Source organism: Chinchilla lanigera, unplaced genomic scaffold (genome assembly GCF_000276665.1).
Source record: "Chinchilla lanigera isolate Chin_1 unplaced genomic scaffold, ChiLan1.0 scaffold00125, whole genome shotgun sequence".
NCBI lineage: Eukaryota > Metazoa > Chordata > Mammalia > Rodentia > Chinchillidae > Chinchilla > Chinchilla lanigera.
Window position 1 is genome coordinate 3571146 of NW_004955526.1, and position 21035 is coordinate 3592180.

At 35.1% G+C, this 21035-nt stretch overlaps 1 pseudogene; it reads right to left on the reverse strand.

The window, feature by feature from the left end:
* Nucleotides 1–17616: 17616 nt before the first annotated feature.
* On the reverse strand, nt 17617–19998 carry LOC102006386 (annotated as a pseudogene).
* Nucleotides 19999–21035: the final 1037 nt, after the last annotated feature.

A 21035-nucleotide genomic window follows, 5' to 3' on the forward strand; every position in this document is an offset into this window, starting at 1 on the left:
AATTAGTAGTAGGGTACATTTGGAATTCATTAAAATATCTTATATCTACAGATTAAGCAAAACAAAAATGAAAACAAGTGAAGAATGTTTTTTATTCTTTTACTCAACACCTTTGGAAGGCTGATTTTACTGTACAATAGCTTGTGTTTCTATCAGTTAAATTACCTTCTCTTTTGTAAATCTAGTTTTCCACTAAATTGCACTCTTTCATTCTCTGTTTTCATAAGAATAAACATGCAAGTTGCAATAGTATCACCACCTGCATCTCTTTGCACCTCTCCATATAATTATATCTTCTTGTATTTACATTTAATAAAAAACTTAACCCACCTGGTGTAAATTTACCAGGAGTCATTCAGTTTATCAAAAAATTCATCTGGTCTTCACCTCTTTCATGAAATCTTTCCTGAAGTTCTCTTCTCTATTGATGTCCAGAGCACAGTTATGTTCTGGCGTTCCCTTTCTCTTTGCCATCTCATCTCCTCCTTTTGTCTGCCGTTGTGAGCACTGAATGTTCCTCCTTTTTTGCGCTCATAGCACCACCCTTGCTGTTTTCAGAGTTTTGTCTACAATCTCCATTTGACTCTAATCCTGTTGGGTTGGTCTTCTTTGTTTCCTTGGTAGTGAGCGCCAGCTATACGTGCTATCACCCACTTCTTCTATTAACCCTTATGGAGCACAGATTTATATGTGTCTGCATTTACTACATGGACACAATTATGATTCCTGAAGTTACTTCCACATCAGCTAAGCCAGTGATATACCTTACCCTGCCACCTGGATATGACTTATCTTTTTTTTTTTTTTTTGTACCGGGAATCGAACACACAACCTCACGTGTGCAAGGCAAGGGTTTGTGGTGCTGAGCTATATCCCCAGGCCCTGGATATGCTTTATCTTCTGTCCTTAATGAATTCTATTTCCAGACCAAAGTAAACAAGAAAGACAGTACCCGCTTGGAGTATCATTTCTCTAACTCTGTGCACAAGGCCTACAAATGAGCAGTGCAAAAGATATACTCGTGAGAGGAGTAGTGGTGTGTGGGTGCACCTTGAGTGTAGGTGCTCAGCAAACCCACACAGGAGGGGAAAAAGCTACAAAATGGGAAAGGTGAAGAAGGTGGGTGGTTTCTTTCCATGTGTGCCCATGGTTTTTATATCAGAAGTTAGGGTACATGTTCTTTCAGTAGTCACAGACATACAGTTTTCTCTACCTAAGTAGATATTTCTGTCTTTTTTATTTTCCTGGATACTTCATATGTCTCTCCATTCTTATCTTCTGCTAGGAAGCCTTTCTCTCTGGTCGTTTTAGATATGATTTCTTTTTCTTTCTTTCTTTCTTTCTTTCTTTCTTTCTTTCTTTCTTTATTTATTTATTTCTATCTTTCTTTCTTTGTTATTTTTTTGCAGTACTGGAGATTGAACTCAGAGCACTCCTACTGAGCAATATCCCCAGGCCATTTTTATTTTATTTTATTTTATGTAATTATCTTTTATTATTATTTTTTGTTCAGTCAAAGTCTCAGTACATTGCTAGGTGCCTGTGCTAGGCTTCAACTTGCAACCATCCTGCCTTAGCCTTTCAGCATACTGGGATTGCAGACCTGCACCATCACGTGTGGCTGGATACTGTCTCTGTGTGTTCTCTTCTCCCTATTTTTGTTACATTTTGATCTAATTTTCCTTCTGACTGATTATGCCAAGGATTTTTTGACAGAGACAGTCTTTGCTACTTGAACTCTCCATACTAAGCATAGTACTCTCTATAGTAACACGGAGTATTTTACTCCTGTTAAATATTGTTATGTTAACTCCTGTTAAATATTGTGAAAATAAAAATATTTCACTCCTTGCTTAATATTGTTATGAAATCGAAACTGAAAGAAACTTAATTACTTGGAATTTTCTACTCCATTCATAAATTATCTTTCTAGGGGCAGGGGATTTAGCTCAGCGGCAAAAGCGCCTGCCTGGCAAGCGCAAGGTCGTGAGTTTGGTTCCCGGTACCGGAGAAAAACCAAAAAAAAAAAAAAAAAAACCCATAAATTATCTTTCTCAAGTTCTAATCCTATGCTAAGCACTGAAATGATTCTGTTCTAATTTCTAAGCAAGATTTATAATATTGTAATGACCACCAACTCTAAGTTGTCTGTGGCATTTTCAGAAGATTTTTGAATTTTGTTTAAATTAATGAACCACAGATTTTTCAACTGGAATACTAATTTTTTAGGAACATTACGGTCAGACACAGTATCTAGGTGTCTGTGAGCTGGTTGCAGCTCTCTGTGGTCAACAAATGACAGGCAGAGTACAATTTCTAAAGTACAGCACCTTTCCGCTGAAAGTAGAGTACAAGTTATACACTATAAATAGCAATGTGAAGAAGAAGCTGACAAAGAACTCATGAAACTTGGATTTTAGAACAATGTTACATGAGTGAATCTGCAGCAGCAAGCCTTGTTGAATGCCTGACATTCTTCTGGTTATACTGGTTTTGGTTCTGATTCTGTCTTCAGAAGTGGTCTAGTGATCACTAGTAGATTTCTTTTACGCTCAGTCTTAAAGACAAACAGTATAGATACCACTTTTATTCTGAGAACCATAACCAATTTAAGCTTAACCATGGTATGTTTTAGGTTGCCATATTTTAACTTTAACTATGATACCAGTGATCACACTCTTGCTCTCCTTCCAGGTAAAACAGTGAACACTCCAAAAGCACTTTGTAAGTTGTTTACAATGTCCTCCACATGCAAGGAGCAGTAAGAATGAGGGACCCCATTTTTAACAAGAGCAAATCAGTCCTGTTGATGGTTTATGCATTACTCACGGTCCGGATCAGCAACAACCAAGGAAGCACATTGGCAGTAACGTAATTACTCGCAGATCTTGAAAATTCCAAACCCCAATGGCAACCATGGTCATAAATCACTGAGAATTAAAAACATTTCCTTCAAATATTTCCAGAAAGGAATTTTCCTTAAACATAATCTTTTTTCTTTTCTGAGAGAAAAATAGGATTGAAAAGGAAAGTCTTGTTTCAGAAAACAGATTTATTTCTATACGTATGTTATTCAAATTTTCTATGTATACTTCCATTCATTTAGTAGGAAATGTGTTCCTAATAAAAAGGAAGCATAGCGCACAAGATGTATACAGCAAACACGTCCTAATCATACTGCTTATTGTCTTCCATTTTTATCCAGAGTCAGTCAGTGACTAGTTTCTTTACCGATAAGACCTGCTTTTATCTACATATGCATAAATTTTCTTTTGTTTACTCAAATACTTTCTAGTTTGGGCTCAGAAGATCCAGCTGTAAAAGAAGGCTGATATAACACTAATGTTTTTCCTTTCAAAGAAAATCTTAAATCTGAGCCAGTTATCTTGCTTTAAAAAAAAGCACATTTGTTTCCGTCAGAGCTGGCAGTATATGCATGGAACACATAAATATTTAAAGAAATAGCAAAAGCTGCAAAGTAAAAATAATGATACTGGCTGAAATTAGTATATCTTATATACACTATTAGGTGCTTCTTTCAAAATTATTCTGGAAAATTTACATAGAGGCCTACTTGTAAAGTAAGTTTGAATGCTTGATTTCAGAATATTGAACATGCTCAATGGCATGATAAAAGGGAATAATGTGTTAAGAGCGTTACATTACTGTCGGGATACAGTAAATGAAAAGGAAGACTTCACTAAACTTTTTACTCCAAGAAGTCCTCTCTTTATTTGTCATTTTCTTTTCATGGATAATATGAAGTAACATGACATACAGAATATTTATAGATAGTAAGGAAGAGCAAACTATATTTTTTATTGTTTATTGCTCATAAATATTCAGAATAAAAAATTATTCAGTGGATGACAATTGAAAATATAACTGCGTTTTGGAAAATATTGCATTTAGGAAAATTAGAAAATAATCTCTTCTACATTGAACACAGGGATAAATGGATCTTGGTAAAATTTTATTTCCCATAGTCAATATATTGTTCATGATGGGAGCATTTGTACCCTTAGGAATATAGGTGATTGTCTAAACACTAAAATGAAAATTGAAATGGAAATGCAACAATGTGAACAGGAAACAGCCTAATTAGGAAAACATTTGTTTAGAGATGGCACATAGGCTTTGGTCAGTGTGCTTCTACATTATAATTCACATAAGTTTCCGCAAAGTTTGTTTTATTTTTCCTGACATATATGCTATATCTTTATATAAGAACTGTTCCTCTTATTATTTCTAATAGCTATATAACCTCAACTAAGTGAACTGTAACGAAATTCATTATGCTTTTAGTGTTCAATTTTTCCTATATAAAAATGCACTGATACTTTTAATATACTTATGTATTTATTTTAGAATTGAAAAATAAATGAGGTTACTGGATTAACATATATGAATTTTGTAATGGTTCTTAGTATATGATTATATCTTATTTTATGCCGGTTATATCTGCTCATAAAGTGGAGTATGAGATTTAACATAAAATCATTATTGGCTCTAATCAAATATATCCTGATTTTGCCTTAAAGAGAAAAATACTGTATACAATTTTTAATGTAAAATTCGATTGCAGAAATCATCAAATTTCTACAATATTCTTAAACACTATTTCCGTTATTTGTTAATTCATTCAGGTATTAATTTTTTTCTGAGTCTTTTATAAAACACAACTAATAACCTTTTTATCTCTTAGAGTTTATGAGCTTTAGTTTCAGGAACCATTTAAATTTATATTATTGACAGTTTCAGGAATCTTGAGCTCCGGACAACTTCGGAGCCTCAGTGACTACTCCCCGTGCCACCCCTGCGTCCTCACGGGAGCTTAGCTGAGCCCCAGACTGCTTCTGCAGCCTTGGTGACCAAGTCCCACCCCTCCCCCACAGAAGTGGGAGCCTAGCTGAGCCTCAGACAGCTTCAGGGGCCTCGATGACCATGCCCCTCCCCTCCCGGGAGCCAGCTGAACACTGGACAGCTTCGGGAACCTCAATAAACTGCCGTTGCCCCCTCCTCACTGGCACGGGGAGCTGCCCTGGGCAGCTTCGGGAGCCTCAGGGCCAAAGTCCTCTCTGCACCTCTAGGTGACCAGGCTGAGGATCAGACAGCTTGGGGAACCTTGTGTGGGAGCCAAGTTGATCTCAGACAGCTTTGAGAAACTCTGTGAGTCGGCCCCACACCTCCTCCACTGGCATGGGAGCCAACTGATTCCCAGAAAGGATCTGGAGCATCAGCGACCCCGCCCCCATACACCAAGGCAGGAGCCATGCTGAGCACAGGGGTCAAACACTTAAAGCTTTCACAAGCAAGACAAGAATGTCCAGTCACCACTCCTGTTTAATATAGGTATGGAAGTATTATCCAGGATAATTAGACAAGATAGAGAAATAAAAGGAATAAGGATAGGAAAAGAAGTGAAATTATCATTATTTGCAGATGACATGATACTATACATAGAAGACCTCAAAAACTCCACCAAAAGGCTTATAGATCTAATAATCAAATTCAGTAACATAGCTGGATAAAAATCCAGAACTCAAAAATGAATACGATTCTTATATACAAATAACAAACACACTGAGAGAGAAATTAGGGAAATCATACCTTTCATAATAGTATCTAAAAAATGAAATACTTAGGAATCAGTCTAATGAACTAAAATATTTATAGAGTGAACATTATAGTACTCTGAAAAAAAAGGATCAAAGAGGATTTCAGAAAATGGAAAGATATTCCTTGCTTATGGATAGGAAGATGTACAGATTCCATGCAATCCCAATTAAAATACCATTAGTATACCTCACATCTAGAGAAAACATTCCTAAAACTCAGCTGGAATGACAAGAGGCCTAAAATAGCAAAAGCAATCCTGGGCAACAAAGGAAAGGCAGGTAGCATCACAATCCCCAACTAGAAATTATACTACAAAGCTACTATGATAAAATCAACATGGTACTGGCAAAATAACAGACCTGAGGATCAATGGAACAGATTAGATGAAGACACAGCTACAAACACACTGAGCCACCTTATCTTTGACAAAGGGGCCAAACATGTTCACTGGAAGAAAGATAGCCTCTTTAATAAATGGTGCTGGAAGGATTGGCTCTCCACATGCTGAAGACTAAAACTAGATCCATGTCTATTACCATGCACTAAACTAAAGTCAAAATGGATCAAAGATCTAAATATTAAAACAGAAACACTAAACCTACTGGAAGAGAAAGTAGATAGAAATCTTGAAGACATAGGGGTAGGCAGAGCGTTCATGAACAAAAACCAAACTGCATGGGAAATACTTCAAAGAATCAACAATTGGGATACAATCTTATTGAAAAGATTTTGTACATCAAAAGAAATCACCAACAGAGTAAAATAAAAACCCATGAATTGGGAAAAAAATTTTAGCTAACTCTCTCTCAGACAAAGGACTTCTATACTGAACATATGAAGAATTAAAAACATTAGGGCCTCCAAATACAAAGACCCAACTCAGAAGTGGGCATCTGTGTGAATACACACCGCTCAGATAAAGAAATACAAATGGCAAATAAATATATGGAAAAATATTCAACATCATTGGTCATTTGAGCAATGCAAATTAAAACAACACTGAGATTCCCTCTCACCCCAGAAAGAATGGTTATCATGAAGAAATCAACCAATAAGAAATGCTGGAAAGGCTGTGGGGAAGAAGGAACCCTTTTCCACTGATGATGAGAGTGTAAATTGGTGAAACCACTGTGGAAATCAGTGTGGAGATTCCTCATAAAACTAGGATTAGAGTTCACACTCAACCTGATAATCTCCTTCTGGATATTTTTCCAGGAAAATTAAGTCATCATACTACAGCAATACATGTGCACCCATGTGTATAGCAGCACAATTTGTCATAGCTAAATCTTGGAAACAACTGAAACACACATCAATTGAAGAATGGATAAAAAAGATCCAGTATTCTGGTACAATGGAGTATTGCTCAGCTATAAAAAGATAAATTCAAGGCTTTTATAGACAAATGGGTGCAACTAAAGACCATATTCATAAGTGAAATCAATTGGACCCACATGTATATACGTCGTATTTTCTCCCTAGTGTAAAAACCTGAAAGAGTAAATAAAACTCAAAATAATTGTACTGCTGATGTCTAATGGTTTATTGAAATGAACAGTTAACACTTAAAAATTTTTGAGCAATTTTGCATGCTTATATCTGGTAATCTGAAGAACTGATTTGAAGACAATATGCAATATAAAAACCATTAGTGAATTCCTACCATCTTGTCTGGTGAAGCTCTGTATTGTTTCTAATAAGTTTTTAAATTATTTTTATTCTCTTTAATGGTTTGATCAATCTTGCATTTCTACAGTTCTTAATTTGAGCAACTTCGTTAAAGATAACAACATGTAATATAACAACCACTATTAATTCCTATCATTCTGTTTTGAAACACTGTCACTTTTATTGTTTTTGTTTTGTTCTGTTTTTGTCTATGTTGTTGTTATTTTGCTGTTTTTAATTCTCTTTAAAATAAAAAAATAAAGTAAAATTATATTTTTGCCTCATAGATATTTAGAATTTTTACGCCATGTCATTTGGTAAACTTTCATTTAGTCATTGTCCTTATTTTTCTAAAGTAAAGTAAGATATTATCATTAAAGCATAAATATTCAGATTCTTTTAGGCAGTATTTCTTTTCATTGATTTTACATAGTAAATTGTTCAAAACTAGATTAATTTTATTCTGGTATAATTTGTGACTCTTTTTTCTTCAAATTTCATTTAAAGTTTAGTGAGTTTAATTTATGGTAGATTAATTTCATGAATTTTAGTTGTGATCTGGTAATACTGTGAAATTTTCATCATTTTACCTTACATTGAGTTGTAGTATATGACAAAATCATTTTATCCTAATGAAGTTTTCATGTTAAATCTTTTAATTTGGAAAAAAAGTAAAGCTTTTAATTTAGTTTATTTTACCCTACACAGTGACATCCAGCTCCATCTATTTTTCTACAAATGACAACTGTCATTCTCCTGTTAGCTGAATAATAATCTACTGTGTGTATATACCACATTTATTTACTCAGCTACTGACTGGTACTTATTTTTTCTATATGTGCCGTGTGTGTGTGTGTGTGTGTGTGTGTGTGTGTGTGTGTGTGTGTGTGTCTAGAGATTGAGCCCAAGGCTTCACACTGAGCTATATCCCTTGCCCTCTTTTGTTTTTATTTATGTATTTATGTTGAGATAAGATTTAGCTAAGTTGTTCAGGCTGGCCTTGCACTTGTGATCATTTTGCTTCAGCCTCCAAAGGCATTGGGATTACAAGCATGTGCCACCATGCTCTGCTGTCTTGACTTTTGTAGAGGATGAAATGTAGGGATCTAGTTTCAGTCTTCTGTATAGAAGTAAGCACTTTCCTTACTTACTAAAGACTCTGTCTTTCCTACAATGTATACATTTGGCCCCTTTGTTGGGAAGGAGATAGCTATAGTTATGCAGGCTCATTTCTGTATCTTCTATTGTATATTTATGCATGTGTCATGTTCTATTTTTGTTACTGTAACTTTGTAACAAATTGGGTATTGTGATACTTCCAGCCATGTTCCTTCTGCCAGTCTAACTATGCTGGATCTTTGTGCTTCCATTTGAATTTTAGAATTGTTTTTTCTAGTGCTTCGAATAAAGCCACTGGGATTCTGGTGGTAATTGCATGGAATCTATAAATAGCTTTGGGCAGTACAGCAAATTTAAGAATATTAACTCTACCAATTCATAAAAATGAAAGTTCTTTCCATCTTCAATTTCTTTCTTCTATAATTTTCATTATAAAGACCTTATATTTTCTTGGAAGATTTAGCCTCAATAGATTCATTTGATTTTGAAGATATTGTTAATGGAATTGTATTCTTGATTTCTTTCTCAGAAGGTTAACTATTGCTGAATAAAAAAGCTATTGAGTTTTGTATGTTGATTCTTCCTGTGTCTTTACTGACTTTTGTTATCAAATCTAAAAGTCATGTAATGGAGATTTTAGGACCTTCTAAGTAAAGGATATTATCTTCAGATAAGGATGGCTTGATATTGGTCTTCCCGATGTTTATCCCCTTTATTTCTTTCTCTTGTCTAAGTGCTGTGACTAAAATTTCTGCTACTTGACAGTGTATATGTCTATTTAATGTCTGATTTTAGAGGAAATGTCTTCAGTTTCTCCCCACTCTAAAGGTTGCCTGTTTGTTCCTCAGTACAACCTTTACTACACTGAGGTAGGACTCTTCTCTGCCTATTTTCATCAGGGTTTTCTCATGGATGTTGAATTTTATCAAAGGATTTTCTCCACCAATTGAGATGATCCTGTGACTTTTTTCCTAGTTCCATTATTAGAAGAACAGCTTTAGTTGTGAATGTTGAACCACCTTTGCATCTCTGGCTTGAAACTAACTTGATCATTGTTTATGACCTTTTTAGTGCATTGTTAAATTTTGCATGCAAGAATTTTATTGACAATTTCAGCATGTATATTCAGATGGTCAATAATTTTAAAATTTTTGTTCAGTGGTCCAGAACATGATCTATTTTAGAGTTCTTTGAAAAAATGTATGAGGAGCCTGGGATGTATATAGCTTAGTGGCATAGAAACTGCCTGGCAAGTGTAAGTTCCTGACTTGAATTCCCAGTACAAAACAAAACAAAACAAAACAAAACTAATAATAATAATAATAATAATAATGTTGCATACTCTGCTGTGATTTGAGTGCATTGTCCTAGAATTGTTGACTCTGTTGTGTTGATATTTGGTTTTATTGTATTCTTGTATACTTTTTTCGACTTCTTTGCCTGTTTGTTCTATTGGTTGTTGGCAGAGGGTTGGTGCAGTAACTAATTATGGCTTAACATTTGCTGGTTTCTGCTTTCATTTATATCAGTGCTTCCCATATTTTGCACGTCTTTCTTGGTGCTTACATATTTAGAACTGCTAGGTCTCATTTAGGGATTTATTTCTTATTTCATTATGTAATATTCTCCTTGTATGTGGTAATTTTCTGTGCTCTGAAGTCTGTCTACTCAGAGGTAATGTAACCATTCCTGTTTTAAGTAAACTTTTTTAAGGACTTTTTTTGGTCTTCTTTTCTTTTCTTTTTAGTACCAGGAATTAAACTAAGGGACTTGAATTTGCCAGAAAGCCACTGTGCACTGAGCTACATCCCTGGTCCCAAGTAAAATGTTTGATTAAAGTTTAGCGAATACATCTTTTTCTTTTTTGCCTAGTTTGCACATTTTAGGTGAGTTTCTTTTAAACAGTACATAGGTGATGATTTTTTAATTAACAGTTAATGTTCTTTTAGTTTATGTACTCAGTTTATTTACACTTAACATAATTATATGTTAGAGCTAATTTATGCTTTTCCTTTTATTTTATCTTTTTTCCCTTTGTTTTTCATTTTGCTTGTTTCTTTTAAACATATTTTGGAATTTTACTTTCATTTTTCTATTTGTTTACTGAATAATTTCATGTAGCTTCATTTAAGTTTGTTGTTTTTACAATAATATATAGTACACAAATTCATGGTCTATTGGCTTTTGCCATTTTACAATTTGAGTGATGTTTACAAAGAATACTTGCCTGGATATTATTTTTCCCTCCCATTTTTTTTCAAATTGCCTTATACATTTATTTCCTCCACACATATTTAGGACTGTATCAGATAGTGTCATAATATTTGCTTCAATCCAAAAGCATAATTTAATAAATTTATGAAGTCTTTTTTTCTTCCTTCCTTCTCTTCTTCTCTCCAGCTGTCTCTTTTCTACTTCTCTCATTTTGTGTCTCTATCCATCGCCCTGCTGAGTGGCTGGTTAATTCAGGTGAAACTGAGACAAAAACAAAGCAGAGAGACTTATTTCAGCCTCATGCCTTGGATCCCCAGTCCTGGCTGATCTGTTTGCTTCCTTTCACCTTTCATAGTTTTCTTTTGCTTGTTTTACATGTAATATCCACATTTTTTAGTTGTGCAAAGTAGAAGTGGGAAAAGTATATATACTCAGTCTTCACAGAACCAGAAGCCTGAAAGCATTTTGGAGTTTAAAAATTAGCAGAGTATAAAATTTTTAACTAAATTAATATTAAACCCTTAAAGAAGGGCTTAGTGCAAATTTCACTGGTGTAACAACCCAATATTACTTAACATAAAAAGTTGTCACGTAATTACCTAATCATTGACGAGATAATCACAGATCTTATTCAAAAATATTTTGTTTACTTCAATTTGACCCAATGGAATACTAACATTGGGTCCACTACAAAAGTTGTACAAAACTTGCAAAAACCATTGATTCAAGAACCTCATGGGGCATTATTTATCTTTCTCCATTTCTGTTTTCATAATATTACAATAACATTGCTAACTTGGTCCAATATGATTTCATTTGGGAGGAGCACAGCTGCATAGATTAAACCCTAGAGTTTTATATTTGCTAACATGTTTTGCATTATCTTTGTTTCTTTCCTTCTCTTTCTCTCTCTCTCTTTCTCCTTTTCCCCTTAATTGGGCTGACATAAGAGCAAAAACTCACTCAGTGTTGTTTAGATTAAGCCTTCGGTTGATGGAACAGAAAGATTTTTGAAAAGCAGAAGTTTGATTGAGAGAAAGGATGCGTATGGTTCTCAAGGAGGCCTTTGTATTTGGGGGCAGTGAGAATCAAAGGGAAGCAAAGACCCCTCCAGTTTCAAGTCTGCCTTTGAATTTCCAGAATTTCACTGCCAGAAGAAGGTCTTTCTTCCTGCATCAAGGTCAGTGTTCAACTATGGATCTGCTGAGAGGGCCATGCCAGAGACAACACCCAGCCTATGCAGTTGATTAAACTTCCCCAGTGATGAAACATTAGCTTATCTTCTGCCCATTTGCCCATCTATTCCACCCACTGAACATGAAGCAAGCATTTTTAATTTAGTAATAAGCTTGTCCATTCTTAATCAGAATCAAGGTGTTGCAATAATTTTCTCAGAAACATAGTAATCCAAGGTAAGTTGAGTCTTAGTAAGATTTAACATGTGTATTTAAAGTATTTAAACATGTACCCTCCATTTACTAACAATTGCCTTTGTTAATTTTCCTTCTTGCACAAAGCTTGAAAGATTTATTTAAGTTGCAGCCACTTTAGTATGCACAGCAGATTTTCAAAACAGGGAGCACTTATGCTTCCTTTCTTTGTAGTCACTATGCTTTTGACAATCAGGGATATTTAAAAATTTTCCATGAGTTCCTAAGTAAGATAACTTAAGGAAATTCCTTCTGTTCCTTTATCTTCTACTTATATTGTTCAACTAAAACTACACTGGGAAACAGAAAACACAAGATTGTTTCAGTTGATCAAGTCATCTCTTCATTCTGTGCTGACTTCTAGCTAGTATGCCTGACTCCCCAGACAAATGAGATGACCAGATAATTACTTTGCAGTGAAATTTTTTGAAGATGAATCAAAGGGGAGAACATGTAGTTTGGATTTTGTTTCATATATTTCAAAGTAATTCCATACAAAATTGCCAAAAAACCACATTTATGAGATATGCTTATTGATACAGGAATGTATAGATGAGGAGTAGTTTTTAAAAAGTAAGCATTCAAAACAAAAGCGAAGAGGGTAAAATATGACTAACAGTTAACAACTCATTTTCTCCCCCAAAACTACATTCTGAGGAAGGAGTGTGCCAGATAATGAGTCACTGAGTGAGAATTGAGCGACTTGCTTGTGAGGGCGATGACCTGAACCTCAGGAACTTACTGTAAAAAAGAGATCACACTATGGCATATTTAACACAGTGTCTTAACTTCACAGTGCTACTTTAGACAGGAATTTAAATTCCCTGTTATAGGAGCACTTGTTTTGCTGGAAACTGAATTGAAAAAGTGAAATCTTTTCTTTCCTGCTGGGCATTATGGAAAAACAGAACACATGATCCATGAGGTAGATTATCATTATTACAGTATATAACTAAGCTGAACTGTTGTTGTGTTTTTCTATTTTTTTGAAGGATACAAGCTATAAAATGTTGGCATCTGATTTAGAAAACATTTCTTCACCACTGGAAAATAAAGTGAAATGTGCTCTCCTTGTACAAGAAGATGGCGTAGTTCATTGCTCACCAGAAGTCCAAATTCACATCTAGCGCCAAACAGTAAGAAAAGACAGGCAGAGATGAAAGCCCTAAGTAAAACACAACAGCCAGTGATGTGCACATTGCAGCATCTTTCTTTATTAGCCTTAAGTTGTTTTCTCATTTTGCCATATTTAGAAATGCATTAATAAGTAATTGTCACACAGTTTGCAATTGTGATAATAAAATAGCACAGTAAGGTAATCGTATTATACAGAACTTTTCCTTTCCAAAAGTGCTTCCCTATGTATGATTTCATCTGCTGCCCACTGTATTATTCAGTAGAGTAAGGGAAATGTTATCTTCCTCATTTTTCAACCCTATTTTGTTTTTCTCCCTATTGATCCCTTTCCAATTTGCAAAAGCTCTGTCTTCTTATATCCTATTATCCATCTTTTATTTTGCTCTTTAAATAATTTATATGTTGGGTTTCTCATCTCTCTGATATATAAGCTTGTATGTCTGATTTATTTCACTTAACATTATGGTCTCAAGGTTTGTCTCTTTTCCTACAAATGATACACATTTATCTTTACATGGCAGAGTAATCCTGCAAGTGTACAAAGAACACAATTTCTTCATCTATTCATCTAATGATGGACACATAGGCCTCGTCTAAGACTCAACTGTTATGAGTTGGGGTGCTATAAACGGGTATGTATGTATCATGGTACTACACTGTCATTAACTATATTCGGAAGATACCCAAAAGGAGAAGAGTTAGATCAATGGTACTTCTAAATTTAATTTTTAGAGGAGACTTCATCCTGATTTCCATAGTGCTTATGTTGGCTTCTATTCCCACCAACAATTGAAAAAATTCCTTGCTCTCTGCATCTTTGCCAGCATTTGTTATTTGATTTATTGATGATGGACATTTTTTTTCTGGAGTGAGATGGAATCTCAGTGTTGTTTTAATTTGCATTTCTCTACTGACCAGGGATGTCGAACATTTTTCATGTATTTATTGGTCATTTGCACTTCTTTTGAGACATGTTTATTCATTTCGGTTGCCAATTTTTTTATTGGCTCTTTTCCTAGGAAGGGTGATTTGTCTCTCGTTAATAATGTACACTTTTAGAGATCTGTAGAACAGTTTCTTAGTGGGATTTTAAAAATATTTTCACTAATTAGAGATCTAGGAAAGAGTACCATTATTTTTATTGTAAGTGAACATCTGAATACAACTCTCTATTTTGATTCTCATGACATTTGTTACACAAATGGTCCGTAGCACATTTCATTATGATTATTTGATCCCCTGACTACCTTGATTGTTGTACTGTTGTGTTTCCCAGAAGTGCATACTGATGTAAGGGTTCTAGAACAAGTGGCTTGTTTTTGATGTGATATCACATTACCAGGTGACAGAGATCAGAAACAGGTTAAAGAGTGGAGAGAAGGGGAAACAAGTAATGGGAGAACTGATCCTTAAACCTAATGTGGAGCTAAGGGATGGATCCTGCAGAACTCGAACTGTGGTGCAATTGCACTCGTAGGAGACTGCTGCAGGACTGTTCAAGGGAGACATCACTTTCCTGGCATTCAGCTGACTGCTCAAAAACATAACAGGCTTGGTGGTGAGAAGAACCCACAGATAAAGACGCCGGTGCTGGCAGTTGGAAGATAGGCATGCACGAAGCAGAGGTGCATACCGATGTGGGTGTGGTACCAATAGCACACCTGGGCATCAATTCATATTCTTAGATTGTCTGTGTTTTCAAATCAAAATCTATGATTCTTTCAGCCTGTCCTCTCAAGATAACCATAATATGTAGCACTAATTAATGCTACAAAATGAAGGAATAAATTGATAAATATATGGTACAATAAGTACCTCTATTAAATGAAAGACAAACTCACTCCACCTAAGTTTCTGGGTCCACAGAGTTAACACAGACCATAAGGCAACCTGGAATGTGATGCACTCTGTCAGACCGACAGATTTAAGACTCTCAAGATGAGTGCTTTGTAGCACAGAGGTACCGCGGAAACGGCACTTGCTGTGGGGAGTAACTCTGCTCTCCAATTGCGGCTTTACATTTGAAACCTTAAAACTGAGTCATGAAAAGTACCCTAACTAGGGCTGGGGATATAGCTCAGTGGCATAAGTGCCTGCTTGGCAAGTGCAAAGTCGTGAGTTTGATCCCTGGTACCGCAAAAAAAAAAAAAAAAAAAAAAAAAAGAATGAAAAAGAAAAAAAAAAGAGTAGAAAAGTAACCTAACTCATTCCAAAATTTATCTATTCCCATTTTCCATTAAGGTTCTGGTATATGGTTATTTTATGTGGATTACAAACCACAAGATTCATTTACATTTACATCTCTAGCTGTTGCTTTATAAAAACAAATTGATAAAAAACCAAATCGATGTCCAGAAGAATATTTTCAAAAATATTTTACTTTGAGTGTATTTTTCTCTGCCTGAAAGATGACCTAGCTTAAAAAATTAAGTTTGTTATGAGGTTTTAATACCAATTTTAGGATTGAGTTAGGTGTGTACTTAAGCGAACACAGATTGTAATAGCAATGCTGAAAAAAGGAATAGGAAATTTTGATAATAATTAAAGTTTGAAAAAATGAGTGATTATGCATTAGTGTTAGAAATTTGAGAGTGGAAAAATATGCATTGTAACAAATCTTCCACATTAAATAAAAATATGTGGTTAGATCCTATTAGATATTTGATATAAATTGGTGTATTAATCTATACTTAGACTACTAAGAGAAATAAAGTTATCCATAGATCTACAAAGACATGCAGCAAAAAATATGTATAAATTTGGAAAGAACTTACAATTTAATTTTATTTGCATTATGACAAATTTTGTGTACATTTGCAGATCTGTGTTTATAGTGTGTGTAAGATGGATGGACAGAAACAGAGCACATGCACACATCCAGACATGGAAAGAGTTTGCATTTCAATGTACTTGGAAGTATTGTATTGTTTCTGAGATTAAGCTATAGTGACAATATGGTTAAGAAAATATTCTTAATAACACTGCAGATTTCCACTTTTTTTAGAATATATGAGATTTTAAGATCTTATGTTAAATGGAAAAAATAGAAAACCCATATGTACATACAACTATTTATATATATTGACTTTTAACAAAGTTGCAAAGATCACACAATGTGGGAAAGAACAATCTTTTTAAATAAATGATTTTGAGACAACTGGTTACCAAGATCAGAAGAATGAACCCTTATATCATACACAAAAAGCCACTGACAAACTACATTAAAGACTTAAATGTAAGAATTAACACTGTGAAGCTGCTATTAATAAAGACAAAATCTTCATGATTTTGGCCTGGAAAATGATTTCTTGTATAGGATTTCAATAGCACAGACAATAAAAGCAAAAACAGAAAAATGAATTGGCATCCAATTAAAAGATCTACACAACCAAAGACACAAGAATGTGAAGAGACAAAGCACAAACTGGGAGAAAATATTTGCAAAGCATATATACAATAAAGGACAGTTATCTAAAACATATAAAGTATCAAAATATTCAATAGCAAGAAATAAGCCAGTTTTTAAAATGTGCAAAGAATCTGAATAGATATTTCTCAAACAAAGAGATATAAATGACCAACAGATGTATGCAAAATAGCTCAACATCACCAGTCTCAGAGAAGTACAAGTTAAAGCTCTACTGATATGTCACATGACACATGCTGTAGTGGCTATTATTAAAAAGACAAATGTTAACAAGTGTTGGCAAAGGTGTGGAGAAGAGAGACCTTGTACACTGTCAGAATGCAAAATTTATTCAGCAATTATGGAAAGTAAAAAGGAGGTTTCTCAAAAAGCAAAAAACAAAATTATCACATAATGCAGAAATCCCACTTCTACATATAGCATAAGAATTGAAGTTGATAGAGTAAAGAGACATGTGTTCCCCTATGTTCATCTCAGTATTATGACAATAGCCAAACTATGAAAGTAATATGAGTTTCCATCAATGAATGAATGGTCTTACTTTTTATAAAAAAAAGGAGGGAAAAAAGATAAAAACCTGTTTTTTAATGACATCATGCAAATAACCTCTGATAAGCATAAAACTTCTACATGAAATCTTTGGAAAAAATATAACAAGGTATAAACAGAATTCAAATTTACTGTACTTCATATCATCCACCTTTTAATAAATAATAAAAAATCAAAGTTCATATTCTATTAAGTTTATTTCTACTTTTTAATTTTTTTTATATTTAAATGGAAAGAATACCAGTTTCACTTTATTAGGCTACTTTAGGAATAAGATGAGAATGGGGTTGACGTCAGGTATGGAGGAAGAGGGTTAAAAGTTGTGATGGTAAAGATCCCTTCAACACTCTGGTGCAGTCCTCAATCACTGCAGCTTCACTTCGGTCAACAGAGTTGTGATCCATTCACTGAAAGTGCCTCCTGTTCTCCACTGTGTGGCCAGTGACTCTTCAGTTACAGTGTGATGAGGTCTACCAGGTTGTCTTTATGAGGAGTCATGCTGTCAGGAAAGAAATTTGCTAAGGTGTCAAAGAGCTGAGTTCTTTGAGCATAGGTGTGATCCACATCCAAAAAGCCTAAAGCTGTAAAATCTTCACCGATTTGAAGAGAGCAGAAGCTAGGAGCTGGAACTCTTTTGTCTCTTCTGGATCTGAATGACCCACAGTTATATTTTTTCTTTGGTTTTTTTTTTTTGTTGTTGTTGTTGTTTTTCTCCGGTACCGGGAACCGAACTCACGACCTTGCACTTGCCAGGCAGGCGCTTTGCCGCTGAGCTAAATCCCCAGCCCTGTTTTTTTGTTTTTCTTTGGTTTTTTTTTTGTTGTTGTTGTTGTTTTGACCCACAGTTATATAAAGATCACTTTGCAAATATTTTAGGGCACTAAGAGGATCTATTTGGGCCTTTTCTTCAAACCTGTTTTCTTATGAGGTACTTGCAGTGCCTCAGCAAATAATCTTTCGAAGGTCAAAACAGCTTCAGTGACCAGAAGTCATCAAGTCTCATCCTCGGACAACAGATTTTCCTGGGTTCCCACCAAATAAGTAACTAACCTTATGTAACTCATCATAAACAAGCTGATGGGCAAATATTGGACATGGTTCTTCCTCCTGTACACTTTTACTTGGATTACCTTTTGCAACTTGATCATTCTTATAGACACAAGACCAACTATTCCTCACAATGTCCTAAATCCACACTGAATTTCTCACATTCTCTTCTCTCTTTTTCTTGTCTTTGCTGAGTCCAGATAAGACATGTATTTCATTCATTTCTGAGTTGATGGTTGCTCTCTGTGTGAATCCTGTCATTGGGACCATCCCAGAGTCTTTCTTGGTGCCATCTGATATTATATCTACATGCTCAGAGTCCACATCATAACTAAAAAAATCATTCAAATAGGTTTTTGATCTCTGGCCACCAAATACATATAAGCAATGATTTTTTGAGTGGAATAACATGCAGTGTCCTATTCAAGATTGAATGTCTTCAGGCCCAGCATACAGGAGTCCTCTCAAAGAAGTTTCCATGTTTGACACTGACAGTTGAAAGCAAACAACCCACTGAATTGTGGTTCACTGACTCTTCTGTCATCTATGCTGCCATTACATGTCAAAATTCTACCACCAAAGGTGTAGATCATATGTTTTTCTGAATCCATACACATTTGATGATCAAACACCAATTTCGGTCCTCTATCAGTGGAAGTATCTTCACTTAGCAACATTCATGTGTTTGTGTCAATGTCATGACAGTAGAAGTCACTTTTTAGAGACTTGCTTTTCCTCACGGATGAATCCAAATAACATCCCAATGTGTAGATTTGCATCCTTTGAATATCAATGCACATTTTAAAACATGATCTGACACTTGGGCCATTCTCTTTTACAGTGTCCCTAGAGATACATGTTCACTGGTTCTCCTTCACACTGTATGCCCAGAAGTCAGCAAGATCTTGTATTGCATCCCAGCCACCAAACAAATCAACGGTCTTTGTCTGAACATCAATAACCATCTGATGGCACCCTCTCATTCCTGGCCAGTTGTCTTCTCCCTCAACTTTGGTGCTTCTGGGAATGATTTGACTCCATCATGGTTTATGTTCCTGTTGACTGATGTACTGATTGAACAAGCCATCATTTACAGCTTTCTCAATCAATTCTTCACAAGCATCAGAATCACCCAACACCAGTTCGTCATGCAGATCTGTTAACATAGGATGTTCCAGGGCTATCTTAATTTTCTTTTGCAGTGATTCAGAAACCTCTGTAATAGTTGTGTTGTCTGAAATGTTTTAGGCAAAGGCAAATGGCTTCCTGTTCACGGTACTTGCTGTACCAGTTGAGACATGGTTGTACTACATCAGGATCATCAATTCCACTAAGTTCAGCATATCAGATGCTAAAGTTAAAACTGGGTCCCCAGTACAGGAGTGGAACTATCTTAATGAATCCACAAGGGAACATCTGTTCATCAATTTTATTCTTCAAGGTGAATGTTTCTTTGTTATAATCAATCTTTAAACCACTAGACAATGGCTCTGTCATATTTTCTTCATTCATTTCCCCAAAGACTTTAAATTTCTTCAAATTGCATACATGCATTTTCTCATATTTCCCAAATGTGATATTCTGAACTATAGCAGGTCTTTCAAGCTTTAAAATCAAGTACTGGGGCGGATAGCTGCTCTCTGAAGAACATCTTGAAGACTGGTCATTTGGTTTATCCACTAAAATGTTCTAGGGAAGGTAAGTAGAGGAGAAGGAGCTCCACTTGTGTAGCGAGTAAGGCAGAAGCCAGCACTCGGGCACCGCAATGACAGCCCCGCCAGCCACCATCTTGTCAGCACCATAGCGGGCAGGTTTATTTCTAGAAACACGATTTTCATGCTAATGTAGATGATATTTTAAACTTTGTTAATTTTTTGCTGATTTAATGAAATAGAATCAAATTTTGCTTGTTAATCTTGTATTTGGTAGTTAACTGAATTCACTTATTAATTTGTATACTGCTTTTATGTTTTTGTGATTTATCGGTCGCAAAATCTTGTCAAGCTGAGGCAGTAAATAGTTCTCCTTCAACCTTTATACTGTTTAAACAATTTTTTCCTATTATACTTCCAACGGTCTTTCATACAGTGTTGAATGGAAGGGCTGATATAAGGCATCCTTGTCTCTTTCCTTATTCCACAAAGAAGGCAGTCCATTTCTACCATTAAGTAAAATGTATCCTGTGGACAGTTTTCTTTGTACTATTTTTTTTATCAGATGAACCATGAGATTCCTTTCATTCTGTGCTGGGTATCTTGGTCACTTTCTTCATCCTTGAGACAAAATATCCAACCCTCAATTCAAAGAAGCAGGGTTTATTTTGGCTCGGAGTTTGTAGTTTTCTGTCCATAATGAGCAGCCTCCAAGGCAGAATGGCAGGATGCAACACCACGGGCAGAGAAAACCTGCTCACCGCATGGCCTGCAGGAACCAAAGGGATTCAAAACAAGAGGCAGGAAGGAAGATATAACCTTTCAGGTCACACCCACAGACACCAGCCTCTGCTGACCATGCCCCACCTCCCAATGTCAAGTCTGCTATCACATACTTTCACTCAGACACATATATTGAAATATTCATAAATGAACCCACTCAGACCTAGAATTTCCTTTATTGAACAAATTTTTATAATAAATTTAATTATTTAAAATATTTTGTCTCAGCTATGATAATTTTTTCAAGTAACTTATCTATTAGACTTTTATTTTCATATTGACTGATATAAATTATTTATAATTTAGTTTTCTCTTTTAGTTAGTAGGTTCTGTACTACCTTTTCCTTTTCACAGAAAATATGTTTAAGTTAGTAATGCAGTCTAATGATA